Source organism: Sciurus carolinensis, chromosome 14 (assembly GCF_902686445.1).
Source record: "Sciurus carolinensis chromosome 14, mSciCar1.2, whole genome shotgun sequence".
In the NCBI taxonomy this organism is placed as follows: domain Eukaryota; kingdom Metazoa; phylum Chordata; class Mammalia; order Rodentia; family Sciuridae; genus Sciurus; species Sciurus carolinensis.
Genome location: NC_062226.1, coordinates 54,741,841 through 54,758,232, shown reverse-complemented (window position 1 = coordinate 54,758,232; position 16,392 = coordinate 54,741,841). Strand labels below are relative to the sequence as shown.

The following is a 16,392-nucleotide window of genomic DNA, read 5'->3' as shown; positions in this document are numbered from 1 at the left end:
TCAGTCCATCCTACTTTGGACTAACTGGGTGCTAACTGTAGGCAGATAGGGTATGGGCAGAGGAGGTAGGTCAACAGAAGGTATGCCCTGGGAGGTTTCAATTTTCTTGTGGCCCCTACTCTCCTCTGCTTCCTGGCCTCTGTAAATGCAACAGAACCCTTCAGCCATGCCCTTCCCCCATGACAGTCTGCTCTCCTCAGGCCCAGAGCAATGTACTCAGCCAATCATGAACTAAACCTCTTAAACCATTAGCCAAAATAAACTTTTCCTCCTCTTAATTGTTCTTGTCAGGTGTATTGGTCACAGCAATGAAAAGCTGGCTTACATATATACCAATCTGAATAATTAACTAAGCATAAAATTCAAATTTTCAGTCTTGCTAAATGAGGGTTTTAATAAACAATTATTATAATAGAACTAATAGGTTATTGTCTGACACCAAATTTTATACATACATATAAACTTATCACTGTTACTATAAAAAGCACAGTACATATAACAACATTCATTATAAGCATTTCATTATAATAAACACATTCAAATTCCAAATCAACTCTCTTAATCTGAAATAGGAGATTGTACTTAATTCATTTATTTTCAAAGAAAAGGTAGAAGTTAAAAAAACTTAAATTATTTTCTAAATAATTTCCTTTAAAAATACATTTCTCTTAACAGTCCCTTTTTTTTTTTTTTTTTTTTTTTAAAAAAACTCCAAGGACTAACCAATGCTAGCCATAAGATCTTTCAATTTCAGAGAAGGGGAATTTCATGTAAGCAAAGCTGAGACAACTTTTGAACCTGTTTACTATGTCTGCCTCCTCTATTCTCTGTCTTTCCAAGTTCATTCAGTGCCCATGATCAGGATATTTGGGTGCATGGGACAGGTCCCTTTAAGGGTAGCAGTAGTATATTCCCTCAAGTCCAAGAAGTTCTTCCTGAGGTGACCTGGGAGACTATGCAGAATGATTGACCCCTTATTTTATTCCAGGTTCTTTTATATATATATATATTCTGAAGAACTTGTTCCTTTTCTTTCTGATTACTCGAGTGAACTTAAAAAAAAAAAAAAGAACTTTTTAGGGAATGCTACTTAATTTTTAAAATTGGATTTGAAACATGGCACAGTGGCACATTTCTGTAATCCCAGCAGCTTGGGAGGCTGACGCAGGAGGATTGTGAAATTCAAAGCCAGCCTCAGCAACTTAGCAAGGCCCTAAGCAACTTAGTGAGACCCTGTCCCTACATAAAATATGAAAAAGGGCTGGGGGTGTGGCTTAGTGCTTAGTGCTTAAGTAACTGTGGATTCAATCCTCGGTACCAAAAAAAAAAAAAAAAAGGATTTGATTTTGACATTCTGACTAATTTTTTCAATGGCAATAATTAGCCAGTTATTTGGAAATAATACACATTTCTTTGTATATGTTGATTTCTCGCTCCTTTGAAACTTTCAGAATATCACACCAGAAATTTATACACTGAATTAAATAATTTAGTAAAATTCTTTTGCTTGTTATATGGATTTTTATATACTCCAGTGAAACATGACCCTGTAAACATAAATATATATACCATCAAACTTCAAATGATAAAATTTTGTTGTAACGCAGGAGTTGTTTTTATCAGCCTACAGTCCCACACCTAAAATTCCAAATACTCTGAAAACCGATAAAGTGGATGCTAAATCAGACCTGCACTAATTTTGTGGCAAAAGGTGAGAACTTATTATAAGGCGCTTTACAGTTTCAGTTTATCCCCCTCAGTGTAATTACTCAAACATTTTGCTGTAGAATGTCTTTGATTAGAGTGTGCTGCCTATTTCCTGATGAAAGTGTTATTTAATATATGGTATATTCCTCATATTTCCAAACTAAAAAGCCCTGAACTGTGAATCACATCTGGTTCCAAGGATTTCAGATAAGGAATTGTGGGAAATGAACTAGCATTTTAAAACAGGTTCCACACAAATGACATACTATTATTTCAATGTAAGTTTTTTGGTTTGTTTTTGAGCTAGAGGATTGGTAATGTTCTGTTTGGCTACTTAAGCTCTGATATTGCAAATAAATTATGGTCTTGGTAAGGTTTCATGGCAGTCATACTATTTATTCCTTAATAACAGATAGAAAATAAATTAGTTGCTTTAGTTGAATATCAGAAAGTACCTTGGAATCGATTTGTCCTTGAAATGGTAAAATTAAAAAAGCAAAAGCAAAAAACAAAAGCAAAAACAAACCCCAAAATGGCTATACATTAAATATGTGCAATTCTTTGTATATCAACTATACCTCAGTAAATCTATTTCAAAAACCAAAATGGTAACAATATTGTTTCAGGGTGATATGGTTGATCATACTTTAATTAATTTTGCTGTAGAATAGGAATTACAGAGATTATTGAAGTAGATGACAACCCTGACAGAAGCATGCAGATTCCCAAGTCAGTTTGCTCTATTATATCAGAATCAGAATGGAACTAGTGATAAAATGATTGGTTCTTTTTTTTTTTTTTTTGGGTGCTGGGGATTGAACCCAGGGCCTTGGTGCTTGCAAGGTAGGCACTCTACCAACTGAGCTATCTCCCCAGCCCAAAATGATTGGTTCTTAATAAAGACATAAAAAATTTCCTCTGTTTCTTTACCAATTTGCTTTTCTTTCAGGATTTTGAAACTTATTTGCATTAGATTCAAGTAAATCATAAATGCATCAAATTCTTATAATTCCACGTTAATGTCCTTTAGCACTTTTGTCTAAATTAATGTAAAGAAACCAATTATGCATGTCTTTTGCTGAGATTCCTAAGTAAACAGTTTGATGTAAAAGAAAACAGATGGAGGAGTCAATATTGTGTGTATGTGTGGATTTATTTACTGTGTCAGTAGCTTAGATTAAGTGCATTTTATGAAAAGTTTGTTTTGAGATAATGGACTGAGCAGTTTTTCTTTGATAGTGAACAACTAGCTCTTGGCTCCCCATAAACTCTTTATTTCTATAACATTTCTCTTTCATTAACACCAGATTTATTTACTGAACCCCCAGAAGATCAAAATTAGAATCTATCTTTAGTATGCTATCAAATTTGAGAAAAGCAGTTGGACCTTCGTAGGTTGATTATGAAAGAGGCACCTGGGAAGTACTGGTTATCACTTTGTTTAGTTCACAAAAGGTATAAATCAGAAAGAGATGCAGAGATTTAAAGTGTCCTTTATTAAGCCCCAGATGTCTGTTAAAGGGGTCAAATAGGCACTCTAAAAGTAGTCTGTTACTGAAATTGAAAGTCTCCCCAGCTCTAAAATGAAGAACCATAGCAATACTGTTATTAATTTAATCAAGTGAACAAGTATCTGTGGAACTCCTCCTTTAGCCCTATGTGAATATATGATGGACTGGGATGACAGAGGATGAATGAGCATGCAGGGAGGAGGAATTAAAAAAAAAAAAAAAAAAACCTCAATGTTAACATTCCTACAACAGGAGGAACAAAATAGGCACTAACATGCTGTGTGCCTTCAGGAAGCAGAAGATTGGGATAGGGCCTGAATATCATAAACCTTGTTTCACGTCCTCCTCTGACAAAACTGTTTCTTTTCTAAATAATTGGCATTGGCCTTTTTTTCAGGACATATTCTACTATTGGTGATTTATCCACCCACTTTTAATATAAATTTTAAAATGTATTATTTCCCCAGATTAAAAAATGTAAATCACAAGTTGCCATTCCTCTCTTCATTTACAGCTGTGTGACTTTTCATTACCTTTAAAATAAGCCCCAAACTTTTCATGTTGGTCTTGGGCTCTTTATGACCTGGGTCTTGCTGTACTCCAGCTTCATTTCCTAACCCTCTTCACCTTGCTCCCTGAGCTAGAGCAACACTGATTTTGGCTGTAACTTGAACATAGCAAGCACAGTCCCATTTCAGAGGCTCTGTGCTTGCTTGTTCCTTTACTTGGTAAGCCTTTGTCGCAGGTTTTCCTGAGACTCCATCCTTCCAGTCATGCATGTCTTCACTTCATCGTCACCTCATAGAAGCCTTTGCTCATCACTCTGTAAAACAGCTTCCTTTCTCCCTTTGTACTCTGTAGCCCTAACTCTGTTTTGCTTTCCTTCACAGCATATGACATGATATATTTGTTATTAATCTGTCCCTCCCAGGGATGTGAGACCCAGGAGGTCAGGGTTTTGTCTTCCTTATCATTGTATTCTCAGCACCTAGAACATAATAGGTAATCAGTAATTTTGGTTGAATAAATTAATGAATATACTAAGGTTTTTCCCCTGCTGTTGCCTTTTAGAAAGGAATGTTGAGGAAAAGAGTAAGGGGGTTAGAACCAGATGAACTCCTGATTTCTAGTTGTACCACTTATTAGCAGTATGCCCTTAAGTGTTATTTATGGACTCTGAGCCTCAGTTGCTAAATATTTCCTACTTTTCAAAGATTGTGTGAAGGTAAGAGATTATGCATGCTTCTACAGAAGACCAAAATATGCTCAGATTTGCATGTTTTGTTTAGTATAAAAGAGACTTCCCTTTGAGTAAGGTGTATCCATTGCTTAATAAGAGTTAAAATACAAAGCAACTGTGACCTCCAAGGAGTCTACTATTAGGTGTCACAAGTTCACATGAACTTTTGAACATATAACATATCAGTGTTATATATTATGATTTTGATATTTGGACAGACATAGATTGAATTCCAACTAACACCATTAAAATTAAATAAATTCATCTGTGTACTTGTACCAAGTATAGGATATCTTGTCTCTGTTGTCAGTAGAATCCAAAGCAGCTCTAATAATCTTCATTGTAAAACTTGTAATGGTGTCAAAGCATAGCAGTTGCTCATGAAATGGTAACTATGATATTGTATTTTGTTGTAATAAAGAGCTAAAGGAACAAAATAATGCTTCTTCACCTTTTCCTGACTCACAATTAACTCTGTTATTCAAGTAACTAATCTCATTTTATCAAGTCATATTTTGCAATAAACCCAGTGGCGATTCTGTAATTTATATAACAAGCATTTTGTAGATGTCTTAAGTTTTTAGGTCCCTAAAGCAAGGTAATTTATTATTATTGTTGTTGCTGCTGCTGTTATTGATCTAGCATTATTCTCTGAGAAACTCATTGCTCTTTGAATTTTTCTCAGATTATTCTTGCTTTTTATGGTTTTTGTGTCCATATACAGTGGTTTCCCAGTCTCCAATTATTCTGTTGATCCCTTTTCCATATTCCTGCAGAAAATCAGCATGTTATTTCTTTTCTACACATCATCCCTTTGGTCTTTTGTTATGGTAACCTGTAGCATAGTAGGAGCAGTAATCACCGTCAATGTAGTAGCTGCACTTAACCTTAAAATTGGCTTTGATTCAATTCCGGTTGGAAGTAACATATTTGAAAAAGAGTTGGTCTTATTTTTGGCACATTTAAGTTGTATATGCCATGGTTGAGTGGAGGCCAGAAAAAAGTTTAGAGTCTAAACAAGATAAAAAGAAAACATTATTTTTAAAAAGTCTGCTGCAAAAGTATTCTGCAACTCTGCTGAATATGGTTTCCCATGAGGCTCCTTCTCATACCTGAAAAGCTACTATATTTACATCCTTCAAAAATAGTGCCTGTAAAAATTTTGAGTGATAGGATAAGTCAAGTCTGGGGCCATTTCAAATGCCAAAAAGGGGGAAATGAACTTGGTTTCTTTCTTCCTTTTTCTTATATAAAACAGCATCAACAAAAAACATAGCTAACTCCATGCAATTTCACATCAAGTCAGTTTACTATTTTGTTTTCAATTTTCTTGACTAAGGAGACTGTGCATTTGCAACAATTTTCTTCTAATAATCTGAAACATTTTATCCTTATTATCACCATCACCACTAAAAAGTCTTTCCCTTCTGTGTACACACACTGCCTTAAATATCTAGCTACACATAGTTTTAAACAGACTTTATATAGGAATACAGTCTTAAATGGACAGAAGTGGCCAGTCTATACAGGAGTAAAATTTTAGATCATGTACCCTAAAACAACCCTGTACGTGTAGCACTCAGAGTGAGCTGTCTAGGGATGAAAAACATTCTTGCAGATAGAGAGGAAAACCCTTGATTTACCAAAATTCTAGTTTCTGTCTGAAAAAAAGGTCATTTTCCTTTTGGCAGTTTTCCAGGTATGGAAAGATAAAAGACTAACTAGTCTTAATAGGTAAAATGGAAGTGGAATACAACTTCTCTAAGCCACCTTCCTTCTGTAGGTGTATATACTCAACGTGCATGAATCTCATTCAGAATAGGGATTTATGAGTTAGATTGGTGAACTAATTCTCTCTGGCCATGATTTGGCATATTGGTCTTTGTTTCTGCTGTATTGTCCTTTACTAAAGATACTAGGTCTTGGTAGACTGCTGATGGATGCTGTCAGTTTACATGTTTAAGTCAATCAAACATACTTGACCTTGTTTTTCTTTCCCTCAAAGTAGTTTTCTATTGTGTGGATAACATATGATTTGCTATAATGTCTAAGCTTATTTTTCCCATTAAACAAATCTAACAGTCTTCTTTCAAATTACATTTTTTCCTAGAATCAAAAGATGTTTGTGGAAAGGGTAGAAATTATGCAGTGTGTTTGGATAAAATAGTGATTCATTTGTTCATTACAAATGTTTATTGAACAACCTTCTACAGAATGAATGACATTCCTAGGAAAATATCATCTGAAGTTCTTTTATTTGAAATATTTGTTTCTATTAAATAAACAAAAATTGGCAACCTAAGAGTCAATGTAGTGTAATTGTTATTAGTGGGTTTGAGATTTGAAAATCCTGATTTCATAGCAAAATTCAAGAGAGGTTTGTTTTGTGTTTTTTTCAGTCAATAACATGGATTCAATTGATATTATGCTAAAATTGTGATACACTATCTGCACAACTTTATGAAACTTGGAGAGCCTGGATTAATGCTGCTCAGTTCACTGAGAAAACCTATACAGTATGACCCCAAACAAACAAAAAAACACTAACCAATATAAACCAAACCAGGAAACTTGCCACACAAAAGTGAGCATGGGTTTTGGAGTTGGAAAGACAAGGATTTGAGTTCCAATTCCAGTCTTTATGAGCTAGGTGATCTTGGACAAGATACTTGGCATCACTAAACCTTAGATTCTTATTTTGCCAAAATATAGATAATATTAGTCTTTTAGAATTTGGAGAGAATTAGAAAAATATGCAAAATTATGCAAATGTCATATCTGATACATAGTAACTAGTTAGAACTGGGGCCCAGGCAAGACCTGTGGCATCAGAACTATAATGGAAGCTAGAATATCTTTGAGAAGAGATTTGGTGAAGCATAGGTTACCACTGATTCTAACTCATTGGTGTTTTCTGGTGGCAGAGTGTGGGATGCACCTTGCTCCTCTATCTACTTTGGGATAGGTATGGGTTTGACTTTGAGAGTTGAGCTGAGTGCATATGCCTTTCAGATAATATCAGTGCCTTTGAGGCTGTGCTATAGTCTCAGTAGCTCATGTTGTTGGATTGTTTGTTGCAGCCAGCAAATACAGACAGGTTTCTGATCCACTTCCGTGTTGAATGTGATGAGCAAGATGCTAGGTGGTTTTATTCAAGGATCCTATAAGGGAGTCTTAATTATGGACAGAAGACTGGTTAGTCTAGTCCAGGCCTTTGCAAGATGAATAAGTACTATTACAAAATTTAAAAAAAAGTTTTATACTTTTCTTTCTTGTTTCCAAAATATATATAGTCTGTAAATTTGTACATATTCTCCTTTTTTAATTAAATATTGGAACACTATACTCATGCTTTTATTTTTTTACATTTTTATTTTGAAATAATTATAGTTTCACAGGAAGTTGTAAAAATAGTACTCAGAGGTCCCTGTGTACCTTTTATCTAATTTTCCCCAGTGTTACATCTTACAGAACTTTAGGGAAATATCAAATCTGGAAAATGGACATGGGTACAATGTTTGTATATACTTCTATGATATTTTATCATGTGTTGCAACCACTACAATCACTACAAACATCCCCTATATATATATATAACCCCTCTCCAGCCCCTGGAAACCATTGAATATTTTCTGTCTCTAAAATTGTGTCATGTATATAAATTCAACCATATGGAATGTGACCCATTTGATTGGCTTTTTCTGCTAAGTATAATGCCCTTGAAATCCATCCAGTAGTTTGCCCTTTTATATTTATATTGGAGACTAGTATTCCTAGGTTGGGTGTACCAGTTTGTTTAGCCATTCATTCATTCAAGGATATTTTTGTTGTTTCTAGTTTTTTTATACCAGAAATTGAACTCAGGTACTTAACCACTAAGCCACATCCCCATCCCCACCCCACTTTTTAAAAAATTTTTGAGACAAAGTCTCACTAAGTTGCTTAGGGCCTTGCTAAATTGCTGAGGCTGGCCTCAAACTTGTGATCCTCCTGCCTCAACCTCCTGAGCTGCCAGGATTCTAGTTTTTGATTATTACACATAAAGCTGCTTTGAATACTAGTATGCAAGTTTTTGTGTGGGCGTGAATTTTTATTTCTCTAGGATAAATGCTCAGGAACGCTTACTTACCTATGCTGGACCATAGGTAAGTGTGTTTTCATTTTGTAAAACTATTTTCCAGAGTGACTGTGTAACTTTTCATTCTTACTAGCAATGCATACAAAGTCCATCTGGTTTTCTTTCCAGTGTTTGATATCATAACAATTTTTCTGTTAACTGTTCTGATGGATGTGTGGTGATATTTCACTGTGGATTTGATTTGCATACTTTAATGGCTAGTAATTGTGGAAATCTTTTTATGTGTTTATCTGCTACAAGTGTATTCTCTTTTGTAAAATTTGCCATTTGTATGTTCTCTTTGGTAAAATGTGAAGGTAGAATGTATCTTGTCTTTTGCTTATTTTCTAGTAGGATCATTTGTCTCTTTACCATTGGAGTTTGAGAGTTGTTATCTTTTCTAGAAACTAGTTTTTTTTAGCAGATACGTGGTGTGCAAATATTTCCCCCATTTATAGCTTGTGTTTAATCTTTGTAATAGTATTTTTTTCAAAGCAAGTTCTTAATTTTAAGTTCTTTTTGTTGATTTTTTTTCTTTTATGAATAATGCTTTTGGTATCATGTCTAAGAACTCTTCTCCAAGCTTTAGAGTCTATTTATTCCTTTATATTTTTTTCTAAGTTTAATACTCTACCAATGACAATGCTCCTGTGATTATATTACTAATCAAAAGATTTTCCTGCATGGGCCTTACCTAATCAAATGAGCCCTTTCAGAAAGGTCAAGTATCTGAGGGATACCTGTAGAACCTGAGAGTGACCCTGCTGACAGCCAGCAAGAAAGTGTAAGCTTTTCTATAACCACAAGGAACTGCATTTTTCAACTTGAATGAGCTTGAAGAGGGTCATAAATCTCAGGTGAGATTGCACCTCCACTTGATACCTTGATTTCAGCCTGGTAGGACCCCAACCAAAGAATCCAGCTAGCATATGCTGACTCCTGACCCAGGGAGACTAGGAAATAGTAAAGTTTGTGTTGTTTTAAGCAGTTACGTTTGTGGTAATTTTTTTATGCTGCAGTACAGATATGATACACTAGGGTGGGGTGCTACTTTTGTGCTTATATGTAGATGGAGATTTTGACTGTTGTCACTATTATCTCTGGGTATGAGGGAAAGAGGTGGAACATAGGGGCTGCCAGGCCCAGCATGTTGGTTGATTGTCTTCTGGGCAGGCTTCCTGAGACTCTGCTCTGCTCTTCTGACTCCATGGTCCTTGTTCATTGTTTTGGTCTCTAGGGACAAATATAGTTGCTGCTGCCCTGCACAACCTCAGAAGGGGAAGAGCCAACTAGCTCAGTTGCTTCCTGTGTGTTTTTTCATTTAGTAACCAGATGCTACAAAGGGGTGCTCTCTAAACTGTTTTTGATTGTGCACTCTTTTTTTGAGCTAGCATCCCCAATATGCACATATTTATTCCTGATATATGTATTTTTGTTCAATAAATTCTATAACAGAAAACAAACTTAAAAGATATGATTTTTAAAAATTTTAAGATAAAGATTAAAAAGTAAATATGAGATTTATGGAGAGAGTAAAAAGACCAGTAGTTGCTAGGAATTAGAGGAGAGGGAGGGGTGAATCTGCAAAACACAGAGAATTTTTAGGGCAGTGAGACTATTCTGTATGATACTGTAATGGTGAATACTTGCCCTCATCCTTTTGTCCAACTGGTAAAATGGATAACAGCAAGAGTGATCCCTAGTTTAATATGGACTTTGGGTGATAATGATGTATCCGTGAACGTTCATTGATTACAATAAATGTACCACCACTCTAGTAGGGCATGTTGGTAGTGTAGGAGGCTTTGTGCATGTAGGGACTGAGTTGTCTGGTAACTCCATACCATCTGCTCATCTTTCTGTGAAACTAAAACTACTCTAAAAACAGTCTATTAAAAAATAGATACAATAAAATATATATGGAAGTTCTGCATTTTCCCCCCATTTTAACTTATTTTGGGGAGCATTTATGTATCTCAATGGGTATGCAAGATGGTAGATGCTCCTTTACTTATAAAGTAAGAAATAAAATCTTAATTCTTTTCAATGGGTTGGCATTGGTATCTTCACCTGGTCCATGTTTTAGATATTAATGAGTCCTATAAGTTATATTAAGGGAAGAATGAAAGGATTTTGCAAGGAAGAAGAACTGAGAATGGCATCCCCACTCAATTTATTTACTTTTTTTTGTATTTAAGCATAAATTATTTTATATACTCTGTATGGTTAAGTGGATTTATAGATTAAATTATCTTATATAAAGTAGTCTTTATAATAGTTTATAATGAGATAAGAAGTAGTCTTTAAAATCCTCTGTATTAGATTTACTGGTTCTTTTGTGGCAAAGTGCTTCTTCATAGTACTCTTGAACTTGAGTATGAATTATGTGATTTTCTTTTATAAAAAGAGGTAAGTTAAAAATCTGTGGAATTTTTCTTTGATGGCAACTATTAGAAGCATTTTTATCTAAAAAACATTTTAAGTCAGGCATAGTGGCACATACCTATAATCCCAGCTAGTTTGGAGGCTGAGGTAGAAGGATCATAAGTTCAAGGCCAGCCTGAGCAAATTAGCCAGATCTTGTCTCAAAATAATTAAAAAGTGCTGGAGGTGGAACTCAGTGTGGGAGCTCCTGGGTTCAATTTCTAGGATCTCAATATTTTAAAAATCCAAAATTATTGTTACAGCTTGAATGTCCCCTCCAAAACTCATATTGAAATTTAATTTCCTTTGTGATGGATATAAGAGGTGGGAACTTTAGGAAGTGATTAGGTCATGAGGGCATAGCCTTCACGAGTGGATTAAAGCTATTATCTCAGGGGATCAGTTACTGTGGTAGTGGGCTTCTGAGTATAAGTTCCAGTGATTTCTCTTTCTGTCTTGTGAGTGTTTTCTTGCCCATCCACCATGTTATGGTGCAGCAAGAAGGCCTTCACTGGTTGTGGCCCCTTCGTCTTGCCCTCTGCAGCTCCAGATCTGAAAATAAATTTCTGTTCTTCATACATCACTTGGTCTTTGGCATTTTGTTGTGGCAGCGGAAAACAGACTAAGACAGTACACTTACTTTGTCACTTCACTGTAAAGTGACATTTGTTAACAACAAGAACTGACCACTGTATTGAAGAAGTTTTATAGAGAAAGCATTATGGAATAGTTGTCTGGAAATATTTCCAAAATTTTGGATATTTTTCCCCCAAGTGTCCATAAAATGTGCTACCTTCCAGTTTCTATTCCTTATTAATTAATTCCTTAGAATTCTTTATGGAAATAATTTTATTTATTATGTGCGTGTGTGTGTGTGTGTGTGTGTGTGTGTTTGCACACATGTGATGCTGGAGATCACACCCAAGGCCTTACTCACACTAAGCCAACACTGTACCACTGATGGTATTTCTTGTAGCTTTTTTAAACACATTATACACTATTCACACAATTCCACATCACGGAGTGTTTTATGTGACAAAGGAGGTGAATGGCAGTGTGCCATCCTGATATATTCTTTCCTACACAACTTTGAACCAGAATGGAATGTCATGGTGCATCAAGAACTATTCATGGGTGGAATCAGAAAACAAATATCAAATTAGAGCCCCCATTCCAGATCTTAGACTGGAAGGTGATGGGGGTCACTGTTGCTGCTTACAGACCACTAGTAATAAGTTCCTTAAGTCTCATATTCTGGGCTGGGGAGATAGCTCAGTTGGTAGAGTGCTTGCCTCGAAAGCACAAGGCCCTGAGTTCGATCCCCAGTACCGCAAAAATAAATAAATAAATAAATAAATAAATAAATAAAGTCTCATATTCTGCTGTATTCCTACATTTATAAAATTTAATAGAAATATTGGAATGAAATTAATTCTACCAAATGAGTAAACTTATCAGAATAACATTTGATAACTAATGAAATAATGAATTTTCCTTTTAAATTCCAGATGCCAGGGAATGAAATTTTATACTAAAAACTATATCTGTTACCATTTTGAGACTTTCTTGCTTAGGAATGACATCTAAATAGTAACTGTTTCATTATCAATGAGAATTTTTTTGCAGCAAATTGCTCTTCATTAGACCCTAAACAGTTTTTTTCTGAAAGGACTTATTTACTATCTACAAAAAGTATTATATTTAAAACATTTTGCATTATGTCTAATAATCATAGCCCTCGATCTTTGAATCTTTCTTCTGTGAATTTAAATACTAATTTTCCTAATTTGGTGTTACTATCATAGCTAACATTTACCTGAGTGTTTACTGTGCACCATGTAGTTCAAGGACTTTTTATATATTAATACTCATTTAATTTCTATAAAATCTTTATAAGGTAGAGATTATTATCTCCATTTAATGCAAATTTATTCTTTTTACATATTAACTGTATTTGACATGTTTTATCCAACGTTTTCATAGATTATGCAGAAATGAAATATGTCTATAATTTATGTTAAAGTGAAAATTCAGAGGTTTTTACTTTCCAGTTATTTATTCAACAATGTTGATAAAAGATTTAATATTTTGGTATCTAGACATTATATTTTTCACTAATTCCTCCTTCTCCTAACATCAGGTTCTCAATGATTCTATTTTCTCTGATGTTCAATTTTGAAGTCAGTCTAAACTACATCATAATATATACATAATAAGTTAGGTAAATAATATTCTAGTACTCAAGTGACTTACACTTGTTTTTAATTTCAGAATTTTTTAAATTCTAAAAGCACATATGCTTTTCCTTAAAATGGATAGGTGTGGAATTTTATGTGTTTGGATTCTCTCATCTTGTTACTATCAATGATAAATATTTTGGATTCTCTCTGAAGACTGCTCTTGTCCAGAAACTCTCTCTTGTCCTGTTTCTCACATAACTAGATCTCACTGAAGGGCATAATCAAAATCCCTAGGGACAAAGATGACACAGGATAAGTTCTCAAGTTCTGGGTATGCTATACACAATCTCATACTTTTTTGTAGCCATTTCCTGATATAAAACGTGATATTTTAACATGGAGAGGTTAGATTGTAAAGGGTGAGAGATCAATATAGGAGTCATTAGATGCTTACTCTCTCTTCCTCACACCCCTTTACTTGATTCATACTGTTATTTCCATTTCTTCTACCAACTTAGTACCTTTCTTCAATTATTAAAGAGTTGAATTTTTTACCATCATTCTTTACTACATAGTTTGAATCACTTTTTAATACTGGAAGTTAGCATTCTTAATTCCTCACAGGGTTTGTGGCTTTTTTGAATGACATTGCCATTTCAGTGATCTTTCATACTGTCTACTTATTAAGTGCTAGAAAAATGTGATGTGTTTTATACACATTAGTACCATTATGGTTTAGATGTGAGGTGTCCCCCAAAAGTTCATGTGTGAGACAATGCAAGGTTTAGAGGTAAAACAATTGAGTTATGACAGCCTTAGTCCAATCAGTGTGTTAATCCCCTGATAGGGATTAACTGAATAGTAACTCTAGGTAGATAGGGTGAGGCTAGAGAAGGTGGGGGGTGTACCCTTGAGGTATATATTTTGTCCTGTTTGAGCAGAGCTGTCTCTGTTTCCTGATGCCATGTTGCCAGCTGCTTTCCTTCACCATACTCATATGCTCTGATGTTCTGCCTCCCCTAAGTCCTGAGAAATGGTTTGCCCTTCTATGGACTGAGACCTCTGAAACCATGAGCCCCAAAATAAACTTTTCCTCCACTAATTATTCTTTATCAGGTGTTTTAGTCACAGTGACAAAAAAAAAAGCTGACTAAAGAAGTACCATGAAACATGCTTTTTGGAGTGGTTCCTGGACTGCTGTTTTGAGAAAATACCATACAGTATGCATTATATAAAACTGTTTTTGTCTTTCAAATGAAATACCGCTTTAAAAGATTTTAGGTATTTAAGGTTCTAAATCCGAAGCAAAAAAAATGGATTTAAGGAAGTAACATGGTTTCTACTAACCAAACAATATTCCAATTTAGTTATTAAAAGAAGAACAAGGAAGGAGCCAAAATAATTATCACTTTTGTTCTGCCCACCAAATGACATTCTGATGTTATTTCTCAAAAAATATTTCTTAAAAAAGAGTTCTGAGGGAATATTATATTATTTATTCCTTTTAGAATATCATGTACACAAGAATTCAGGAAATGTGTTTCCACAAATTTAGAAAATGGTTAACTTTTAAAATATTAAACTGTTTTAAACTAATATATTAAATGCCTATTCTCTTGTCACTTAAAGTGAATTAGTAATCCAGAGCCTATTACTGATAGGTGGGTACTTCCTGATTTTCATTCAATAAGCATTTATGCATGCTTTCAGCCACTTATATATATATATTATGTACTTATCCAACAAGAGTATATGTATGAGAATCACCTATCACAGATTGTCTTATTAAGATTTTACTGGAGAATTTAAAAATATAATAATAATGCAATGAAACACAGCAATCACTTTTAGAGGGCTTTCTTGGATGCAATATAGTTGAAGGGTTAAAAGAAAGTATATATATTTGGATTTGAATCCTGACCACCATGTGACTAATTGTGACCCTGGATAATCTCCTTTGTTTTATTCTGAAAAAACTAGGTTAAAAATATCCACTTTAATATGACTGCCACACAGATGAATGAACTAAGGCATGTATATGATTATGCAGTTACTGGACTAAAGTAACAGTCCATTTGGACCTAACAAACATTGACTTTTAATTATTGAGCCTTATAAGAGTTTTGGAAATTGGTAAGAAAGTGACCTTTCTTCTTGTTGAGGGAGGAGATGGAGGCTCAGAGAGATTGATTAGCAACACAGAGCTATGAATGTGACAGAGTGAAGACCAGAAAATTAAAAAAATCAGGGCTTGTATTCCTGGTCCAGTATCGAATGGAGAGAGAACTGATTTAGAAAAGAAGCAGATGTGATTGGATAGTTTTTTATTTTTACATACTTTTGAGACCCAGAGAAATACTTTGTGTTAATATTAGCTATAAATTTACCTTGAAGTGATTTGAAGTAAGGTAGGTTAGGACATGTGAGATGCTGCAAGCATGAGGTTGTACTGTGCTTATTTAGTGTTTAACAGTAGAATTCACATTTGTGGACTTGATCCTTTTTTTATGCTCATAGTCTACTTTTTTTTCAACTTGAACAAAGTATGATTAATAATTTATTCATTAGATCAAGTGTTAATATGTTTTCCCAGATACATTCATCCTTTTTCACAGGTGTTTTATGCCATTATGTGACTTGCAGTTTTTCATCTTTTCCAGTTTTTCATTCATTCATTCATTCATTCATTCATTCATTCATTCATCCATTCTTTAAAACATTCATCAATCCAGGCCTTCATTCAAACAAGCACTCACTGTCAGCCACTCTTATCTGAAGATATAGAAATGTGTAGTCACAGTATCTGGCCTAAAGGAGCTCTTCAGCCTGGTAAAGTTTGCATATCTATGTAAACTAATAAATTTCTGCCAAAGCAATAAATGCAATGGTAAAAGCAAACATGAAGGACCCACAGAGAACCCGAAGAGAAATAAACTCTGCTTTTGGGGGGCTCTAAAGAGAGTTCTTGAAAGAGATGGTATCTGAGCTGGAATTTTTAGGGCAAATAGGAATTTATTAGGTAAAAAGGTCTTAAGTTTTTTTAAAACTATTACCTACAAGTACTAACCTACTTTTGTTTCTCAGACATTTTATATACTATTGCTATTTGTTCACATGCATTCAGAATTGCTAAATTATTTTTTCACATGCATTTAAAATTGCTTAATATATAGTTTGTCAAAACTTTCCCAATTCAAATCTTCAGATGGAAAG

The 16,392-nt window shown here is 34.4% G+C and overlaps 1 protein-coding gene across 1 annotated transcript in view; it reads left to right on the top strand.

Annotated features, from left to right (window-relative positions):
* The window catches only part of Ccdc171 (coiled-coil domain containing 171), a 370,550-nt gene that overhangs the window by 290,230 nt on the left and 63,928 nt on the right, over positions 1 to 16,392 (top strand).